Source organism: Serinus canaria, chromosome 3 (assembly GCF_022539315.1).
Source record: "Serinus canaria isolate serCan28SL12 chromosome 3, serCan2020, whole genome shotgun sequence".
Lineage (NCBI taxonomy): Eukaryota > Metazoa > Chordata > Aves > Passeriformes > Fringillidae > Serinus > Serinus canaria.
In genome coordinates, this window is record NC_066316.1 from 98,432,823 (window position 1) to 98,453,196 (window position 20,374).

The window sequence follows — 20,374 nt, forward strand, 5'->3', positions numbered from 1 at the left end:
AAGAAGGCTGAAGATTGGGCAATGGAGCAGCAGATACACGTGGGCCAAAGTTCCCAAAATCTCCAGGACATTTCTACTTCACATCTACCTTTGCTGTCTCCTCTCTGTTCCTCTTCCTACAGAGGGAAATGTGCATTCTCCTGCTTACCATCTCTTCCCTAGGGCAGCAGAGCTCAGTTTTTCCTGCTTCTGCAATGGGCCCTGAGCTGGCCCTGGCCAAGAGCCCAGTTTGCATTTACACTGCTCCATTTGCTAGGCTTTCACACTCCTGTGACCTGTCTGCAAGAGCTGAGCAGTACCAGTGAGCCACACGGTTAATAAGAACCATCTTTTAGAACTGAATCCACATTTTTCAGGGCTTTCTCACTTGAAGAACTCTTCCAAAGCTATATGAAAAACTCCTGTCTGATAGGATCATGCTCAGTGCCTATTCAGAGTCAGTTCTTTAGTATATGATTCTTCTGCATACAGGACAGAGTAAAAAATATTCCCTTGACATTTTTTCAAAAGCAATTCAATTTGAAGAAAAACTTTAATGGCGAATGTAAAAACACCTCTTGAAAATGTTCATGGCTTTTTTTTGGTTCAAAGACCTTAATCTTTTCCTGTGCAACGAAGAATGTTTCTATTTGCAGCTTTTGAAAACCAAAATCTTGTTGATTTCTTTTTATAACCAAAATAACTGTATGTCTGATATGTCAATAATGCAAAAAATTCTAGGCAGCTCTCTGTATTTATGTCACCATAGTACCAGTAGTCCTGGAAGGGGCTGGGATTTTTTACAATATGTGCAGTACACTCAGAGTCCTCAAAAAGGATCTGTTTTGCAGCTTGATCCCCTTTCACTGAAACCCAGTTTTCTTCTGTATCTCTTCCACAGTGAGAAAAGGTGAGGTACTGAGGCAGCTGTCATCAAGCAATTAGTGAAGGTCAGTCTTAAATCACCAGCCAAAGGCTTATCTTGTCTAGCTACAGTAAGATAAAACCAACAGGATCTTGTTTCTGTTAGGATTGTAGGTAGAGATTAGATGGTATATTGAAGATAGTTAACACAACATCTTTATCTGAAAATTTTAATTGCTAGCCTCTTCTTGTGGTATTACTAAGATCTTTTAATTAGGATTAATTTAGTCTGTGTTTAACTTTGCCTTATATACATAAGTAACAAGCTGAGAAGAATATTTGTTATCTTGGGCAACCCAGAACTGACTGACAATAATTTGGGGTTTTTTTCTTTAGCATTTTGGTCCTAAACAGAGCTAAACAAACAATTAGCAGTAGGCAATTGATCCATTTAATTTAGGGGTTTTTTTCTATTTTCAGCTTCCTTTTTTACAGGTTTAGACCTGATTCTCAGTTGCTGTGAACTGCTGTTATGCTGCTACTGCTGCTGCTGTAGCCATACAGATTTAGCTCATCTAGACTAGACATTCTGTCTTTCACTAGGATCTGAATTACCTTTACAAATTTGCTACCCATAAAAGCAGGAATTTGTACCTTTAGCTGGTTAGGACCTAGTCTTTGCATTAATGATTTTGAACTTTGATGGTTCTTTATTTATTCATGGTGCTTGTGGATGTTCACCTAAATCACCCAGCTTTGTTTCTGCTCCTGGCTGAATGCCTGTGGCTGGCACCTGTGGGGTAAGTCATGGTATATGCATGTTCTTTGCTCCTAGGAGTGTGCATTTTAGAGTCTGAGTTCAATAATTATTGGACAAATTTCATGCCAGCACCATCTCACTTGCAATAATCTTTATGGAAAAAACAGACCCATATTGCAGAAAAGCCAGTCAGGATGCCTGCATTCACATTCAATCACTGCATTCATTAGCCCCAGCACACTTGTTTGCACATAGAATCTAGGGAAGCACCAGAGCATGGACCATGCCAGGTCATACCCAGCTCAGTCCAACCATCTGAGGTCCTCAAGATCTCAGACTGCTGCTGGTTTCATCTTGTAACCTACAAAGGTGACTTTTTGTAGAGGGGGAAGAGCCTTGGCCCTGGCTTTACTTCTCCTACAGAGCTGCTGTGGGATCAGGTAAATTTTATGTTCAGCTTCTCTTGATGGGATGACAAGCCCAATTCTCCATCATATCACAGGAGTTTGCTGCTCAGTTCATGTCTGAAGAACATTTTCAGAGCTTTTGCATGATGATGTTGAGCAGTGAGATTTGTAGCTGTTGTTATGAGACAAATCTGTTCTTGCCAGTGAGACAAATTTATTCCTAGAGACCTGGAGCTGCTATCTTTAGAAGGCTTTTCTGAAATAATCCAGTATTTCTCTTATTGTTTAGCAGTTATCCCTTTCTTTCTTTCTTTCTTTGACTTTTGACCAGATGAACCTGGACTCTGGGCCAGTCTCAGTTTTAATTTGTGTTTTATTTGATGTTTCCTCTTTTCTTGTGTACACCAGCTATTGGGTTTGCTTAACAAAACACAAAGAAGTGAAGCAGAGGAGGAAATTTAAGCTGAAGTTCAAATGTTCAGCTAGCCCCTATTTAATTTTAAAAAAAAAAGCCTATTACCTAAAAAGTCCACATCTCTTTCAGAACTGACAGTTATTCACTATTTACATGGGACTTAATAACACTATTTATTAATCAATAGGGATATCCATGGCAACCTTGGCATTACAGGGCTTGATATCTTGTGGCTGAAGAAACATTAACTCTTAATCTTTAATACACAGTTCTTTTGTGCCAGGTTTCAGAGGAAGGTAAATTTTCCATTTTGTGTCTTAATCCTTTCCTTAAAGAATAAATCTGCTTTTGGTCGCCACGCCTTTAATTTCCTTTCTCTTTTAACACCTGCAGTGTGAGACACAGTAAAATGCTGCCAAGGGACCAGGAGAGGAATGATGCAAGGTGCAGTGACATCAGGTTGCATTTGTATCCCTATATCTGCATCCATATCTCCAGAGCTTTATATTGACCTAAATATTGAAATGTGTAGATGGACTGCTCAGATGCCATTTATTTGGTCTGGAACACATCACTGCCTGCAACACATTTTTACCTGCCTTTGACAGTTTTATTTTTTTTTTCTGTTGCACAAGAGTCTTCAACCTTTTCTTCCTCATATTCCTGCATTTTGATCACAACAACTTCATGCATTGCTACAGACTGCTGGAGAAGGACCTGAGGGTGCCAGCTGAACACGAGCCTGTGTGCCCAGGTGGCCAAGAAGGCCAGTGACCTCCTGGCCATCAGTACCAGGGTAGTGGCCACCCCCTGCACTCAGCACTGGTGAGGCTGCAACTCAAGTCCTGTGTCCAGTTCTGGGCCCTGCACTGCAGGAAAGACACAGAGGGGCTGGAGCATGTCCAGAGAAGGGCAGCAGAGCTGGTGAAGGATGTAGAGAGTGAGGCATATGAGGAGTGGCTGAGGGAGCTGGAGGTGTTTATCCTGGAGAAAAAAAGGGTCTGAGGGAGGCCTTATCCCTCCATGCTGCTCCTGAAAGGAGGTTGTAGCCAGGAGGGAGTCAGCCTCTTCTCCCAGGCAACCAGGAACAGGACAAGAGAAGGGGCCCTCAAGGTGCACCAGGGCAGGTTCAGGTTGGAAATCAAGAATTTTTTCCCATTTGTTAAGCACTGAAACAGACTGTCCAGGGAGGTGGTGGAGTCACCATCCCTGGAAGTATTCAAGAAACAGCTGGACATTCCATTTAGTGCCACGGTTTAGTTGGCATGATTGTGGTCAGTCAGAGGTTGAAATCAATGATCTTGGAGGTCTTTTCCAACCTTAATGATTTTATGATTCTATTCAAATTTCTATTGCTCTTATTTTAATTGTAAAATGATGAAGGTTTTTCTCAAATTGTTTCTGGTCCGCCTATCAAATATCATCACCTAGTTCTGTTTCAGCCCTGGTTTTATTAATATATAGTGGAATTTTAGATAGATTACTAAGCCTTGATTTTCTTTGCAATAATCTCTCTGCTTAGTTCTGATGGCATTTGTACTTGAACATTCTATTGTTCTATTTTTAGTTAGAATTTCAGCCAGTTTCCTGGTATTAAAATGATAGTCTGGCACAAACTCTCAGGGAGAGCCTTACAGACCTGCTGATAGGTATGATTAAGGCTGGCTGAAAATTTTCCATTGAAACTCTCAGTTAATGAAAACTGGTTCGTGACTCAGAGACAAGTGTTGAGGTTTATTTTTGCCACAGAAGTTTTCATTGAACAAAAAACAAACACCAGTAGAGCCATTTCAGAAAAGTTGTGGTACCCCATTGCCGGGAGGATTTAAGGTCAGGATCAATGAGGCTTCAAGCAACCTGATCCAGTGAGAGACAGCTGGGACCATGGCAGGGGAGTTGGAACTAGTTGATTTGTAAGATCCCTTTCAAGCCAAACCTTTCTATGATTCTATGATTTACATTGTTGAGTAGCAGCCCCCATGGAATCTGATTTTTTTTTTTCCTCCAGTAAGATGCATCAAGATGATTCAGGTATAATTGCCTGAATAGATGAAAACATCAAATAATATATATCTGAATTCTCAAAGTAGAAGGAAAATGTTCTTTCTCACAAATGGAGTGTAACCTGTTACATCTGCAGCTGGGCTTAAATGGAGTCAAAACATGTCTGTGAATAATAAAGCAGCTATAATCCCAAGTACATCTTTACAACTCCACAGGTCTGGGATGGAAGGCTTGGTGATGTAAAATAAGCTTTCAGAAATGGGGATGGGAGAAAATTCAATTCTGAATTAGTTGCTGCAGCATCTCCTTTCAGGATGTGGATGCTGACAAAAACCCTCAGGAAGTAGCTGGAGGGAGCTGGAAGTTTGATCCCTGATGGAAATGAGCTGTGTTTGTGGACTAATATTTGTGTAGAGATGGATACCCACCTTCCACCAGCCTGCTGCCATGTGACATCTTTTTCTCATTCCCTGTCAGTTTAGGGCAAATGGTAAAAAATGCTAATAGCAGAAGGATAAGCCTTAGGTGTCTAATGAACACTCTATGGTCACAAGTAAAAATGCATATCCCAATCCTGGAGGTGAAGTGTATATCCCAATCCTGGAGGTGAATCAACATCCTACAGGTCAGTTATTGCAAGGGAAACTGTGCCTGATGTCCTGTAACTTGAGGAATGTGCAGGCCCTAGCTTCTCCCAGGGTGTAAGGAGAGTGAAATTCCTGGAAGTGTGATATACAGCACTTGAATGTGAACTGCAATATCTCTGCATGGTTAGTTCTTACACAGGTGAGCTGCAAGTAAAAATTTTACAGAATTAGATGTAATTATTTCTTCTCTATTTAATATTTGCTGTTTCCAATACTATAGGACTAAGACAAGATAAGCCAGTATAGAACATGGAGCAAAAATATGTCTGGACATTTGCTCAGATTGTATTTGAAAAGGTTAAACCAGCAAATTAGGTATACTGATCAGAGAATTGATTGAAAGGATATGTCATTAATATTTCAAAAGATAGTGGCTTCCAAAAATGCAAGGTTTGCCTGCAAGGTCCTCATTGTGACATAATGAAGGAAGAATCCTGAAGATCTCCACAGAAACTTCAATGACAACTGGAGATAATAATCCTGTAGGGGAAGAGTTTCCAGAAGACTCTAATTTTCAATCTGAGTCTTTGGAAAACCAGCTGCTTTCAGGTATCTGCTGTGGCTTTTAAGAAATGTCCTATTCCCATTCCAGCACTGGCTTCAGTGGCACTTAGACTTCTAGAGCCTTTGAAAACCTGCTAGGTACCTTTGAACACCTGTGTATATTCATAATCATTCATGGCAACTGCTGCTATAACTCAGTGCTTGCTGAGGCTGAAGGCACATTTCCTATTCCCTTTCATAAGCTTAGGCCAGTGCTTTGAGCATTCTGGAAAGATCAGAGTTTTGCTTCCTTCCAATATACCTCTAAGCTTGGGTTAGTGCCAAAAATGCATTGACACATAACAACACCTGAATTCAGCTCTGTTACTTGAAAATACAAATACATTCACCAAGATAGAGCTGTATGGTTTTACTGACTTTTCCAAGAAAGCACAGATTTGAGGGGGTTGGGGGGGAAATAATCTGTTTGTTTCATTTCTTTAATTTTTAGAAAATCTAGAAAGTTTAACTTTTCAACTTGCAGCCCCCTCACACAGCAGTGATCTACCAGATGAACAGAGATGAAATGACACTTGCAAATAAATGCAAATTTAAAAAATGTGGGTTAAACAAATGTTTAGTAGAGACAGTAAAATGTTAAATAAAAATAAAAGTAATAATTAAAAAAGCTAGAGGCACAATAATGCTCCTTTTTCAAAGGCACAAAAGGTGAAGTGGTTTCATGCTATATGAAGGAATAGAAAATTCTTTTGAGGTATCAACAATCATGGATCAAATTCCAAGATTATGTTAATTAACCTTCAAATGTTGTTCAGAGCTTCATCTAAGTGCTGCATGTTTGAGAAATTGATATCAGTTGGCTCTTTGTGACTGTGAGGGATGATCTCCAAGGTAATATTTAATTAGAACACCAGCTATCACCATGATATCCCAATGTTGGCTGAGTCTTTCTTAAGTTTTTTTTGTAGCTAAAGCATGGTACAGTAGACCTTGAATTAATTTTCTCCTTTGCCCTAAACCTTTTCCTTGGGGTGTGTGTTGGGTGTGAAAACATTGGTAGTTTCCAGCTCCTCTGCACAAGAAATGTTGAATGTGTAGGCAGTGGCAAAATGCTCACTGATTTTGATGGGGCCAGGAATTCACCTGTGAATTTTAGATGTATGGTTTGTTTCCAGCCAACAAATGCAAACTGGAAGTCATCTGTCCTCTTAAAATGAGTCTTATTGCCTCCTGGTTCCAAATTAGTTTTTGGTGTTAGGAAAACATCCTCCTTTCATGCAGTCCTTCAAACAATGAGCTTTCCTGACATCTGGAAGCTTAGAGGAATATAGATGTGAGACAGAAACTGAGAAACTACAGGGGGAAAAACAATTAAAAAAAAAAAAAAAAAAAGGAAAAAGGAGGGAAGAGAAGGTGTCCTGTTTGCAGATGTGTGTGTTTGGTGGCTGGCTGGTTTAGCTGATGTGCCATGTGTGGTTTTGGTAGTGCACCACATTGCTGCCTTAGCAGAAAGTGAATGACTGCTGTCACAAATGGGGTCTGGTGGAAACACACAGGAGGCTCCAGCTCTCCTGGGCACTTCAGTGTGAGAAGGCCCAGCTGGACAGGTCTGTGTGCCAGCAGATGTGAAATGGAGAAATGCCCTCAAGGCTTTGGAGACACTGATGGTAGGAGAGGCCCTCAGCAGGGACCTGTGTTGTGTGGTCTGGTGTGGAAAGAGCCCACAGAGAGAAATGTGGCCGAGGAGAATCCCTTCAGTGGGGGATTTACTTGGAGGTAAAGTGATACTGTGCATGCTGGCTCTTCCAGCTGCCTGCCTGTGTTGTAGGCAAAGCATTTGAAGATATAAAGTCCTATTAAATACAAACAGGGTTTTGTTTTATTCCTAAGAGCATTTTTTTCTTTTAATTTTTTGTATTTTCCTTGAGCCTTAAAATATTTGTCTTTACTCTCTCCTGTCATTTTTCCCACTTGTCTGATACTGTACAGCAAGGAGAATTCAATTAAAATATCAAAGTTAGGGTGCTCTAGTTTCTACTGTGGATGACATCCTCAGGTGATGGTTTCTTAGGAAACAATTTATGTCCTCTTGGACAGGAGGAAATTTATTCTGCCAGTCATTGGAAAGTCAGTGCTGGAGCTTCTGCTGACAGGTGCTGGCTCTTGGAAGGGAGCAGATGGCAGAGAGACATCCAGCAGATCTAATTAAACTGTGAGGCACCATGTTAACTATGAAGGAAATGTACTTAAGTCCAGTCCTGTCACACTTGGAAGAAATTCTGTCAGGGTTGCTTGGAGCTTTGGGAAAAAATGGTATGTTGTTGTTATTATTTATTTTATTGACAAGGGGGTTGACAAGGGGGTTTATCTTCTCCAACACACACTTATCTGTGCCATCTCCTCCTTGGAATGGCAATGGCAAGTCCTGTCAGTGGCAGCTGGTGGGACTTCAGGAAGGACCAATGTGAAGAGAACAGGAGGCAGGAAAAGCAAGATGCTGAATTATGGCCTACAGAATAAGAGGGGCTATTGCCTCCTACAACAGCCCATGGATTAGACCTCATTCTCTGATGGTTTTTTTCTTTTTTCCTGGTCTTTTCTTTGCAAACATAGGTGGTCAAGAGGTTACTGTCTCTGATCTCCTTCCTCTGCAATATGAATACAAGAGATTCAGAATGTTTAAAAGTCTCATTTGTCAAGTGAATGCTTGGAAAATGCTAATTATTGCATAGTAAAAGGGGTTTGTATATATTACAGGGTTTTTTTCTCTCAGAAAACATCTAGTTTTTGTTGAAACAATTTTTCTTTGAAGCTGCAAACCATTAGGCATTGTATACAGCTAGTATGCAGATATAATGCTTACAACCAAAATATAATCATTAAAACACCACTTTCTAAACAAAGCTGGAAACTTTTTGTGTAAAAACCATTAGGATCACTCATATGCACAGATACCAATTCACTAAGTGGTAGGATAATGAACAATCTAAGGCATACACTAAAGTGCAGATAATGAGACTCCTACTTATTCACATTTCATTAGCAGTATAAAGGATCTAAATCAGCTCTGTTGCTACTCATTCCATAAAGCATTGTCATCACTTTCATTTAAAAATACTGATCTTAGTTCTCTATAATTACTGTATAAAAGCCCGAGATATTGTTTCCAAGAGATCAGATTTACTTTCCTGAACAAAAATGGGTATGGGCATCATAATGAGCTTCGTATCAGCTAGTCAGGTTTATTCACCCCTACAATGGCTCATCTTACTCTGGAAATAAAGGGACCTCTGGCTGACCTTTTGTTTCAGAGTTCATGGGCCGGGAGCCTCTTTAAAAGCACAGCTGGCCCCTGCTTTGGAGGCAGAATGGCTGTTCCCTTCAGACAAAGTACACCCACTGAGATAAAACTCTCCATCAGCAAAGGTCTCAGCAGCTCCTGTGGGCTGGGAACTCCATCAAGTGCTGAGGGTGTGAGGAAGAGGAGGTCTTACCTCTCTGCAGAACCAGGAGGCTCCCCCTCTGCTGCAACACCTCAGTGCTCACAGCTGCAGGGAGCAAATGTTGCCCAGTATTGCACCCTGTCCCAATTGCACTGACCCTGTCCAGAGTGGTTTCTACCGTGAGGATGGCTGGTTTGCCCCAGGAGTTTGGTACTGCTAGCTCAAATGCCTGTCTCCTCTTTAAGACACTGTAATACCTACATAAAAGTTACATTATTGTTTTTTTCCTTCATCAAACCCATAGTTCTCAAATATTTTGAGTATAAAAACCTAGAGCAGATTATTCTGAATGCTGCCAACTTAACATTTAATAACTTTTATACTCTTTTCTACCTAAATGTGCTCTATTTAAAAGGAAGATAGCTCTTGCTTATGTTCAGAGAGCATGACTGATAGTCAATTAATGTTTGGTTCACTGGTACACCTCATCCTGAACCTGCAGCTCATCCTAGACAGGAGTTACTAAACTTCACTGCATTTATGTGAGAAATATTCTTGAAGTGTAGTAACTTTGCTTCACATGAAGGTTCCTCCAAGTAGTGAGTGAAGGATTGAGTTGCCCATGGTCTCCCAGCAGAACTGTGAACAAGACTGATAGAAGACACTGTCCTGGGTATTCTTTGAAGCTCTGTGTGGCCTATTGCTCTGAAAATTAAGTACATTATTTTTATTTAAAAACAGTGAATGGATCAATAGAACAATGCTGCAGCAAGATTAATTTTGAATCATAGTCGTTTTTGGAAAATATTCTTCATGACTGAATAATTGCTTCGCAGTACAAAATAAAAGGGACAATCTTGGTTATTTAAGCATATTCTTATTATGTAACAATCACTTTATTTAGCAATAGAGTATTATTTTTAAAACCACCTTACTGAGAAACAGAGCAGTTTTGGGTTTAGTAGCAATCTTTGAAAGCAGAAAAAGATTTTTTTTTTTCTCTACAGTACCAGCAACCCATTTATTGATTAGGTTGATACATTTTTCTTCTTGTTTTTAAGGTTTTGTTTATTAATTTATTGAGTTTACATAGGATTAAAGAGGCTACATATTTGTGACATGATTTCAATCAAAATTCATTGATGTGTCACTGCATTGAGTAGAGCATGAAAATGCTTGGGTCGTGGTCCCCAGATGCTACAGACAGAAATCTCTCCTGGGCTTTACTGGCACCACCATGGCTGAGGCCAGTTTGATAGTATGGTGGCTCCAGTCAAAGAAGCTTTGGTAGGAATTCTGTTGACTCAAAAAAATACAGCTGCTGTGCATGACACTGATAATCAGAATCTTGCTTATTTAAAAAAAAAACCAAAAAACACAGATGAAAAATTCTCAATATTTTTAGAGACATGAGCCTGCATGAGCATTTTCACACCTTCTATAAGCCCATGTTTTGTTTCTTGAAAAGATGAATTCAAATATTTCTAAGTGCTTTATTAAGGAAGAAAAGACAGGAGCTCTTCCTCCTGCGCTTTGCAATTTAACCCTTTAAACCTGTGAAAAAACAACTCCAAAATGCTGCTGGATCTATGTGGGAGCTTTTTTACCTTTCCTGCTTTGCACCAGTGAAAATGACTTACCCAAATGCTGTAGTTAATAGACTTATTCTGATATTCCTATCTACTATGTCAAACTTCAATCAAGAAACAAAGTCTGCATCCAATTAAATAAGGAAAAAGTGGGCTGATTTTTGCAATGATGTTTCCATTGAGCTTGATACACTGATGGGTCTCTGAGCAGTCTCCAAAGGTGGCACAGTGTTTTTGTTCCAAGCTGAAGGCTAATCAGGCTGGCTGGGAGGCAGTAGGAGCTTTTGGGAGGAAAGATGAGGCTGGTCACTGCTGCTCCCCCTCCCTGCAGGCTGTGGTGCCTTTCATATTGAAGCCCAGCTATTCACTGATTTTGCCCCCCAGGACTTTGCCCTGCCAGCCAGTACCAAGACTGGGTTCCCACTGGCTTGCTCAGTCTTGGTGTGCCCTGACTTGGTCCAGGTTACATCTGTCCTGAGAAGCAGAGTGAGCTGATGGAGCTGATGCACTTCTACTGCAAATAGTGGTGGTGGTGACCCCGGCTCCACCCTGAGTGCATTTCAGTGCTTATGAGGTCCTGCTCCTGGTCCTGTGCACTGAATTCCTCTTAGAATATGGTAAGTGGAGACAAGTGCCAGACAACTCCTTTCAAAGCTGCACCCGTGATCCAAACTGAAACATTTCAGCTCAATGCACTGATACAGGCAGAAAGATCAAGAGGGAAAATAACAGTAAAACATCCTGGTGAGTGGCCCCAGAATTTCACTGAGGATTGTCTTGAGAAGAAAACAAACCCAGGGGCATAACAGAGAATGAATAAAAGGCCAGTGAAATTTTTGAGAGTTAAATGGTTAATAATAGCAAAATCCCAGAGAGAGGGATTTTGTTTTAGAGGCAGGGATTTAGTTTTTAATTACATTTTTTGTTATAAAATAGGTGTTTAGGAGAAATTAAAAATGTCAGAATAGAAAGAAGATTATCTGGAAAATAAAATTTCCCCATATTCTTGTGCTAAACAAAAACCCAACAAAAGGAGAAGAGATTAATCCCTTAGGCTTTTTTTTCAAAAAGCAAACTGTATTTGGACAATGAATTTTATTAGTACCATTTTCATATAAGCTAAAGTAATGATAAATATTTTGCATTACTTGCAAAATACTTGCTTCTTAGTCCCTTAGGATTGTCAGTGAGATACACTGCCATAGTTTTCTGCTCCTTTTCCTTCTTTCTTAAGGAAAAATAAGTTCCTCCCTCCCCTGGTTTCCAAGTGTCTTTCCAAGAAAAAAAACATAGCAACTCATTGTCATCTGGTTGGGTGGAGAAAGGGTGTGCAATGGAAGCTATCCAGAGATATGTTTCCAGGGAAAAACATATGCCATGAAATTCTGAATGAGCCAAACTACAGACTACAAGGACTACAACACAGCAGAGGGGGGGAAAGGAACAGGCATTTAAACAAATGTGCATTAAAGCACCTGAGCCTTTATGGTGTGTTTAGAAACTTCTTGCCAAATATAACATTTAATTTCCATGCCAGCATCAGCCTTAGATATTATCTCTTCTGCTTGATGCCAAGTAAGTTATTATTAATTGCTGTCTGAGAGCTCATCTTTATGCAGCATGTGGAGACTGACTAATGTAGCATTTGGGGACTTTCAATCAAGTCACATAAATGCAAGCCAAGGACTATTGCAGGGAAATTCCACAGCAAGCATGGCACTGGATTTAAAGTTTATTTGCTGGAAAGACAAATAAGGGATGATTAGGTAATCATGTCTTCTTTTACTGTCCAAGATTGTGTTTGGGTTAGAATCTGACCTAAAATTATGATTGTTGTTTTTCTGACTGTTTCCATATTTCAGAAGAGAATTAATAAAAAAATGTAATTTCCAGTTTTACACATTTAAAGATAGTATTGATACTTCTCCCCTCTTTAAATTGCTCCAGTTACTGCCTATTAATCTCTGCTTTTCATAGTAAATTATAATTGCTCTTTGCAAACCCTTTCCTTCTTAACTGCTAACTTTTAAGGGTGAGTTATAATAGCAGATAGATTCCAGAAAATTCTTTACTCTGAGCTGTTTTCAGTTCTCCTTCTCTTTTTATGATAGATTGATATCCTTACATGTGCAGTGAAATCTTCAAAGCCTGCTGTTCCTTTCTGAAAGAAAATAAAATTCTTCAAACGATAAAAATTATTCCTTCCTAATCTGTGTATCTGATGTCACACAACCTTTCTTTCTAAAGCTAAATAGAGCTTTTTCCAACCAAGCATTAGCAAAACTAGGGTATTATTTTTTCCATGTCTGAATGTATTCTTTTCTACTCACCTGATGATTCCACTTATTTGGAAATCTTTAAATACATCTTAATCTGAAAAGGTACACTGATTAGAGTGCTCCTTCCCTTGTTTGCAATCAGGCTGTGTTTTGTTCCCTGAACTTCAAAGAGCTGATTATAATGTATCCTGGCTTCTTCTGGGTCTGCATTTTGATCTTATTCATAATAGCATAAATGGGAAAAACTTGCTTGAAATCACTGTCTCCTGTCAACAACAATAAGATCTGACTTGGATTTTAATAAGAGAGAACTGTATTTGCTCTATTACTCACTCCAATTCTCCATCCGTTTTCTGTCTGCCTCCAAATCCTCACTGCAGGGTGTCCATGCAATGTAGAGACACCTCAAGAACACTAAACCTTACTCTTATTTTCCCCACTATTATTTCCTGCTTCTGCTTGCTCTGTCTCAATACCTCTACAGGGTTTTTCACCCTCTCCTCTTCTCACCAATCTCAGCTCTCTGTCCTGAGCTACTTAGCTACTTCAGCTGTTTGATTCACTGGAAAAGGATAGACACATAGGCTTCAGATCTGTATGGATCTGAGCTTCATTAACTGCACAGTTCACAGAATGACACATTTGTCCTTATTCTGGTAGCTCATGGGCCAGTGATGGTCTCCTGTGAAGAGAACATAACAGATCCTTAATCTCTCCCTGTCTAAAGTCTCTCCCCTTCCTTCCTCACTGTCCGTCCTACTATTGCTACAAAAGCACCAATTTATCTCTACAGTGACATTTTTCCCTTCCTCAGCCCAGCCCCAGGCAGGGGCAGAGCCCACCCTTGGTGTGGTGGGGATGGAGGCAGTACATACCCTGGCTGTTTCAGAGCTGCATGTGGGGTTTGGGCAAGAAGCATGCGCTCACTGAATGCCTGGAACAAGGCTGCACTGAGGAGGGAGCTTCAGAGCTGCCTCTGATGGGGCCACTGGGTTGGCTTTATTCCTTAAGCTCACAGAAACCTGATGCAAGCAGCTCTTCAGCCAGGGAGAGTGTTTGATGACATTAAAAATGATCAGGTTCAATATAGCTTTATACCTGTTAAAACCATGTAAGATCTCCACCCAGGTTTTATGGCAAAAAAATCCTCTCTGCTTCTGACCTTCTGATTTTCAAGTACTCCAGGACTGTAATAGGAAGTCTTTACTGTTCTTTTAAGAAACTCTTAATTGGGAAAAGGAGTGCTCCTAACCTGTGGAAAACACAATATCAAAGTAAGTGCAATTAGTATGTGTAATAATATCCCTTCCAAGTACATTTATCATCATGTATCTAATCACCTTCTCTGCTACAGCTGCAAATGCATTGTAGTATCTTAAAAATGTAAATTAAATAATCCACTGATGAATCTGTGGTGCAGATTTAGCATATTGATGAAGAGTATTTCAGGTGCATGACAGAAGGGGTTTTTTACAGCATGCATCTGGTTATTACCAATTCTTGGTGGGGAAAGGCTGTATGGTGGCATCTCTTTGCTCATCATGAGCATCCATCTGAAGGCAGGCAAAGCTCCATCTCAATGGCTTTGCCTGCCTTCAGCTGGGTTGGAGTCTAAGGATCAAACATCATGCCCAGCCCCAACAGGGACACCTGAGATCTACACATGTGTTTTAGAATCAGCCCTCTGTGGCCTCTGAATGTCTGAGGCTGTATAGTCTAATGCAAAAAGGTGAGTTTAAGAGACGTTTAATCTTTGGCTGCCATTGGTTCTTCTCTGAATTCCATATCTTGAGTTTAGATATGTTTCTGCCTGTCTAGTAAGAAGTAAATTTCCTAATCTTCCCACATAGTCAGTGGAACGAGAAAAGACTTCACTCCTGAAATTGCTTTTATCTCCATTGTCTCAGTTGTGAGCCTATGAGAGTTACAACCCTAGTTTAGGTACTTAAAGATTACATTGGGTGTATTTAGACTTGATTTCCATTCTCTCTTTGGTTACAACATCTCACCTCTAAGGAATGAAAGATTTCTGTTGCGGTGCTGATACCGTAGCACATCCTTTAGGAGAAGCTGAAAGGCAGAAAACAACAGTGATCACAAATGAAAAAGGAAGGCACTGTTGCTAACAGCAGAAAAATAACTTCTGCCCATCCTCGCATCCTGAGTTGTCAGCCTGCCACTAGACCTCCCTACCCACTCACTTCTGCCTCCCCTTCTGGGCTGGGCAGCAGTTTTCCTTCTTTTCTTTATTTTTTCAGTAGATTTTATAGAAATCAATGAAAGTAAGAAAAGGAAGAGAGCAAAGGAAATGAATAGACATGGGTGACAGTTAGGGGGTGGAAGTGAAAGGGCGGGTGTGAATGCTAGAATGAGAAAAAGAGAGAGATTGCCTTTTAAAAACAGGAAAGAGCTGATAAATAAATAAAATAGCCCTGAGTAAAGCCATGAGTACAGGAAAGAGCAGAGCAGACATGGAGAACACAGATCAAATGAATAAGAAAATAAATGGAAATGAAGAATGAATAAGAAGAGTAAGACAAGAAAACTGAGTTTGGATAAGCTAATTTTATTTACACTTCCAAATAAGGGTTTCTTCCTGAACTCATCCTACATCACAGTTAAAAACAAAACAATAAACAAACCAAAGAAGTGATTTCAAGCAGATAAGGATGACAACTCATACTGCCTGCCTTCTTCAGTCTTCACAATAAATATATGCAAATGCCTCTAAGCACGGAAGTCCTGCTGCAGAAATCCACTTCTGCCAGAAGTCCTACAATGGAGAGACTGCAGTAAGGAAGCCAGGCATGTATCCCACTTCATCTTACACTGCCTGCCTCCTTTTTCAGGTACATCTATAAAAATGACTGAGAGGAAGATGGGGGCAGGTGCACACAAGAAATCAGTACTTTAATAGAAAGCAGAGGCTTGTGGTTGGGTGTGTTTATCTCAGCTCCCCGGACTTTCAGAGGCCTCCCTCTTCCCCAGGCTCCAACCTGCTCCTGCTGCTGCTTTTCCCTTGCAGGACTGTTAGGTTACTGCTGCAGAGTTTTAAAAACAGGGATGTGAAATATCCTGCTTCTGTCACCATTGCCTAGTCAATGCTTTTCCTAAGACTCCTTGAATTGGAGCAGGGCCAGCTGAGACTTATTGATGATTACTCTGAGGGAAGGATTGAATTCTTCCTCATCTTCCATCACTACAAATCAAGCTGGCCAGAGGGAGGAGAGGTTATTTTTTTATCAGATTACAGTGTTTGACGGAAGATAAGCAGAAACAATCAAAACTAAACTATAGTTTTTCTGTTTCTTGAAGAGTAGCCTTGTCTACCAGCTTTTGCTAACTATAGGACTTCTGCTCCACAAAATTACCTTCTTACAGATCTTCTCCAGACTCACTATAAGCATCTGCAGATCATGCAGAAACAGGAAATAATGGCAGGGAAGAGGGAAGCAAAGGGCACCCTCTTTCATCTGGAAAAATGAAGAGAATGGGCAAAATTTTGCAACCCTTGGTAAGATAGTGTAAGAAAGATGAAGATTAAATATCACCCATAAAAATAAGCAAGACAAGCATAGAAGCAAAAAATTAATAACTAAATTACTTTGATCTTGCCAAGGGCATTTCATTTATGGTGTTTAGCTTTAGAAAAGCTGCAGGGAGTCTATAGTAGGAGGATAAGCCAATCCAGAATGCCTACAGCAGCTTCCCTGATATCAGTAGGAGATCTGCTCAAGACATGTTCCAGGTTTTCCTATGGTGATGAGCAAGTGGCCATGGCAATCCAGCTAGATGTTTGTTTGGTCTGGTGGTGGTGTGTTGAAAACCCTGTCTTTGGCAGGGGACCTCTGCTGTTCCCCTGTCAGCAGGCTGCTGCTCTTCTCCTGGGTAAGGAACATGCACTTCAGTGTGTGTTCAACCTCACCACCTATTAAACAGTGCATCCCCCACGAAGTAAAAACCAGGCTGCAAACAGGCTTCAGTTTAGCCAATTGAATTTTACTAGTCCAGTTTAAAAGATTGTTCCTGCATCTTCTAAATGAGCTGGTATGGGGGTCAGTGAGACTTGTAAGAACTGCTTTGGTTGGGTGACTTACCAAAAAGACATTAAAGCAGATTAGTTGTGTGTATGATATGAATGGGAACATATTGACACATTTCTTATACATGGCTTCAGTTCTGTTTCTTCCAGCAAAGACACATGGTAGTCAAGTTGCTGCTAGGGCTATCCCCACAGAGCTTGAGTCCTGGCAGATGTCCTCAGCATACACAAGCCATTTGGAAAGGATGATCTGTAGGTCACTGTGAAATAAAGTGTGAAATCCAGCAAGTGCCAGCATGAAGGCTGCTATTCTGGAATTCCTAGACACTCATTTTGTGGGCCAGTGTCCTCTGAAAAACATCCTCACTGATCCTTGTTGATGCCATATTGATAGATCTTGAATTCCAGTTCAGTTTATCAGATGGTGTCACATGCTATGCAGTCCAAGGAAACAGCCATGGTCTTAATTTGTTCCCTCTTTTTCCCACCCTCCCTATGCTCCCTTTAAAAAGTATTCTTTGCCTGGCTCCACTGCAGTCAACCCTTTAGTTTTTCATGATACCTTATTTTATTGTGCCTTTCAAGTAAGAAATCATGAGAACAAGCAGTAAATTTGGCTTTTATTTTAATGAGCTGTAAGACATTCTTGTCTTCATCCATTTCTTTGGACCGTGCCATGGAAATTTTATACTTATGCCATTTTTTCCACCTTCTGGTTCTTCTAGTGTTTATTTTTGTCCTTTCTAGAGAGTATGAGCACTGAGCCCTTCTGTTGATGTGTCTCAGGTTTTGTGTTGCACCAAACTTCTTTGTGAGAGTCCCTTCTTCCACATCATTTTAGCATGCACACTATTTATCTGATTTTTCTCAAAGTTGCAATTTGGGCTGTGTTGATTCACATTCATTTCTGAGTTGTATACTTAGAAGGATCTGTGCATTTTTTTTCAAGACATATTTATAGCTGTTTTTCTGACCACAGATAGCTGACGAGATTTCCTTGGAGATTGCTTGAGATAACTTTGAATGTGGTCAGTGGTGATGCAGACAACCTACTGAGCTCTAACACAGTTGCTACAGTTCCCACAAGTGCAATTACTGAGTAATCTCAGTGTTAGTTGCTGTAAACAGAGCAAGCTTAGTGTGGATGAGCCTAAAGCGAGTCCAAGTGCTAATCAGCACACTGAAGCACACCAGGTTCATATCACAGATGCTGTAATTGCCAGCCAGGAGGAATCAGAACTGTTGACAGTGAACTGAGTCAACAAAATACCAGTAAGTGTGGACGTTGGTATGGCTGTGTTGGCCTCAGAGCTGATATTCTAAGCTAAGCTGCAAGTCAACTTCTGAAAATACTGAGCTTTTGGAAATAGTTCTGTGACATGAAACTGGAAAAGGAGGCAATTCAGGGGTCCTGAAGAGAGATAAAAATTGGCAACTAATATCTGGTTTCAATCTCCTAAATTACAACTTACAGAATTGCTGTAGCTGAACCAGTTAAGCAAGGCCTGAGTTTGCTGGTGCACAGAAATAACCTGTGTCTGCCTGCTGTGATGGCAGTCACAGCTTTCTCCTCTTGGTCGTGCCAGCAAGCCTCCACCTAGGCTAGGAATTTAGCTACTCCCAATGTCTCTAAAATATGTACAAATTCATCTTCTCATGATGTGCTGGCTGAGTCCAGGTGATTAAAACAGAGCAGGAATTTCTGCTGCCCTGGGATCAGAACACAGATTATCCGGCTGCAATGCAAGTTATCAAAAATCAGGGATGCGGTTCACTAACATAGAAATAAAAAGCCTCAAACTGTATTTCTCTGGGGCAGGAGTGACTAGTGTAAATTAATTGTGTGATGTCACCAAAGCTTACAGGCTTGAAAAATAAGGGAAAGGAGGGGAAATATTTGGTTCCCACCAGAGTGATAACTGCAGTACTGCTAATGTCAAACCTGCATTATGCAGGGTGTAGATGTTTCAATCAAAGGGGAGTTTCATGCTCTCAGCACAGGGGTGGGATGTGCTCTTTGCCTGACAGTTATTGAGAGGGATAATTCTCTAGCAGCTTCCAAGTAAACAGAGGTGGAATTGAAGTTTGCACTGGGAGATCAAACTGCATTAAGCAATAAAATTTGCTCTGACTTACACTGCAAGTGCCTGTGCTGGCTTCCAGCTGGGTGAGTATGACAGGGGCAGCGTGGGTGCCACTACTGCACATTGTTTGCTTCTGTCACTATTCTTCCTGTTTCTCGAGCACTAAAGCCACCAGTAGGTTAACCAAGAGTGACAAAAATCACTTTGGCATGTCTCCAAATTCCTCCCACCAGCAGTAACTCATTGTGACTTAATTTTGGGCCAATATTTCCTTCTTGTTGAAAAATTGCCCTACCATTCCCTTTGGCTCTTTGACCTATGACTCAAAAAGCAGCAGCCTTGGCACTACTTGTTTCTGTGAGTCCTGGCACTTGATGAAGAGCTCTCCAAACAAAACTCTGTGTCGAAGTTTTGAGGTTTTCTAATTAAAACCTCTCCTGCTGCCCACCTTTTTTTTTTTTTTTTAAGGTTATTTAAAATGTAGGATTATCGGTTTCTCTTCACATTAATTAGATTAAAATGCAGTGGGTATTCTCCTCTTTTTTTCTCCCCAGAGGTATTATTCTAACTTCATCTAGATTCTTGTCTGCTCAGTCCTGCTTCATATACTGGCTAGAATTTTTCATCCCCTCTGCACCATAAATTACTGTACTCCTCAATGCCCCTTGCATTTCACCCTGAGAGGTCGCAACAAGTGTTGGAAAGCGCAAGTAAAGAAATATTTTTGCTTCAGTAAAATTGACTGCTGTTCAAACATCAACCAACCATGCTGTTTGTTTTAAGATACAATTGTTAGCATGACCCCATTAACTGCAAATTTGCTTGTTATATTCTCAGAAATCTGAAAAATCAATAGGTAAGGACCATGAACTTAGGAAAAATGCACGCTATTCATGTGGTGTAGGATGGGAAAGCTGAAAGTGGAGTAGTCCAGATGATGTCAAAAATTATGAAGTTCCCTCTCAAAAAAAACTTTTCTGAAAATCTTCCTTGAGAAATGTTAAAACTAAATTTTCTTCTTTCTAGGAAATTTGAAAGAGAAAAAATAGCTTTTTTAATTAGACATGATCTAATCAATATACATATATATATAGAGACAAGGGGGGAAATAGAAGAAAACAATAAAGCAATTTGATGAAAACACCAGAAAAATGCAATGTCTTAAAAGGTGTAAGCATGGGGTCAGAGGTTGTCATGCTTGTGAAAATTTGGCCGTAAATGGCTAAAGGTAGGGAGAAGCAAACTGGTTTTGTTTTGATTTGGTTTGTCTTTTTTGTACTGAAAGCAGGCATAGTGAGAGTTACTGAACTCACTGAAACACATTGCATGAAAACTGCGTCTATTACAAGTTAGTTTT

At 40.3% G+C, this 20,374-nt stretch overlaps 1 long non-coding RNA gene across 1 annotated transcript in view; it reads left to right on the forward strand.

Moving 5' to 3' along the window:
* Positions 1-20,374, forward strand: part of LOC127059387 (uncharacterized) — a 144,148-nt gene that overhangs the window by 123,189 nt on the left and 585 nt on the right. The gene's annotated exons all lie outside the window — the stretch shown is intronic.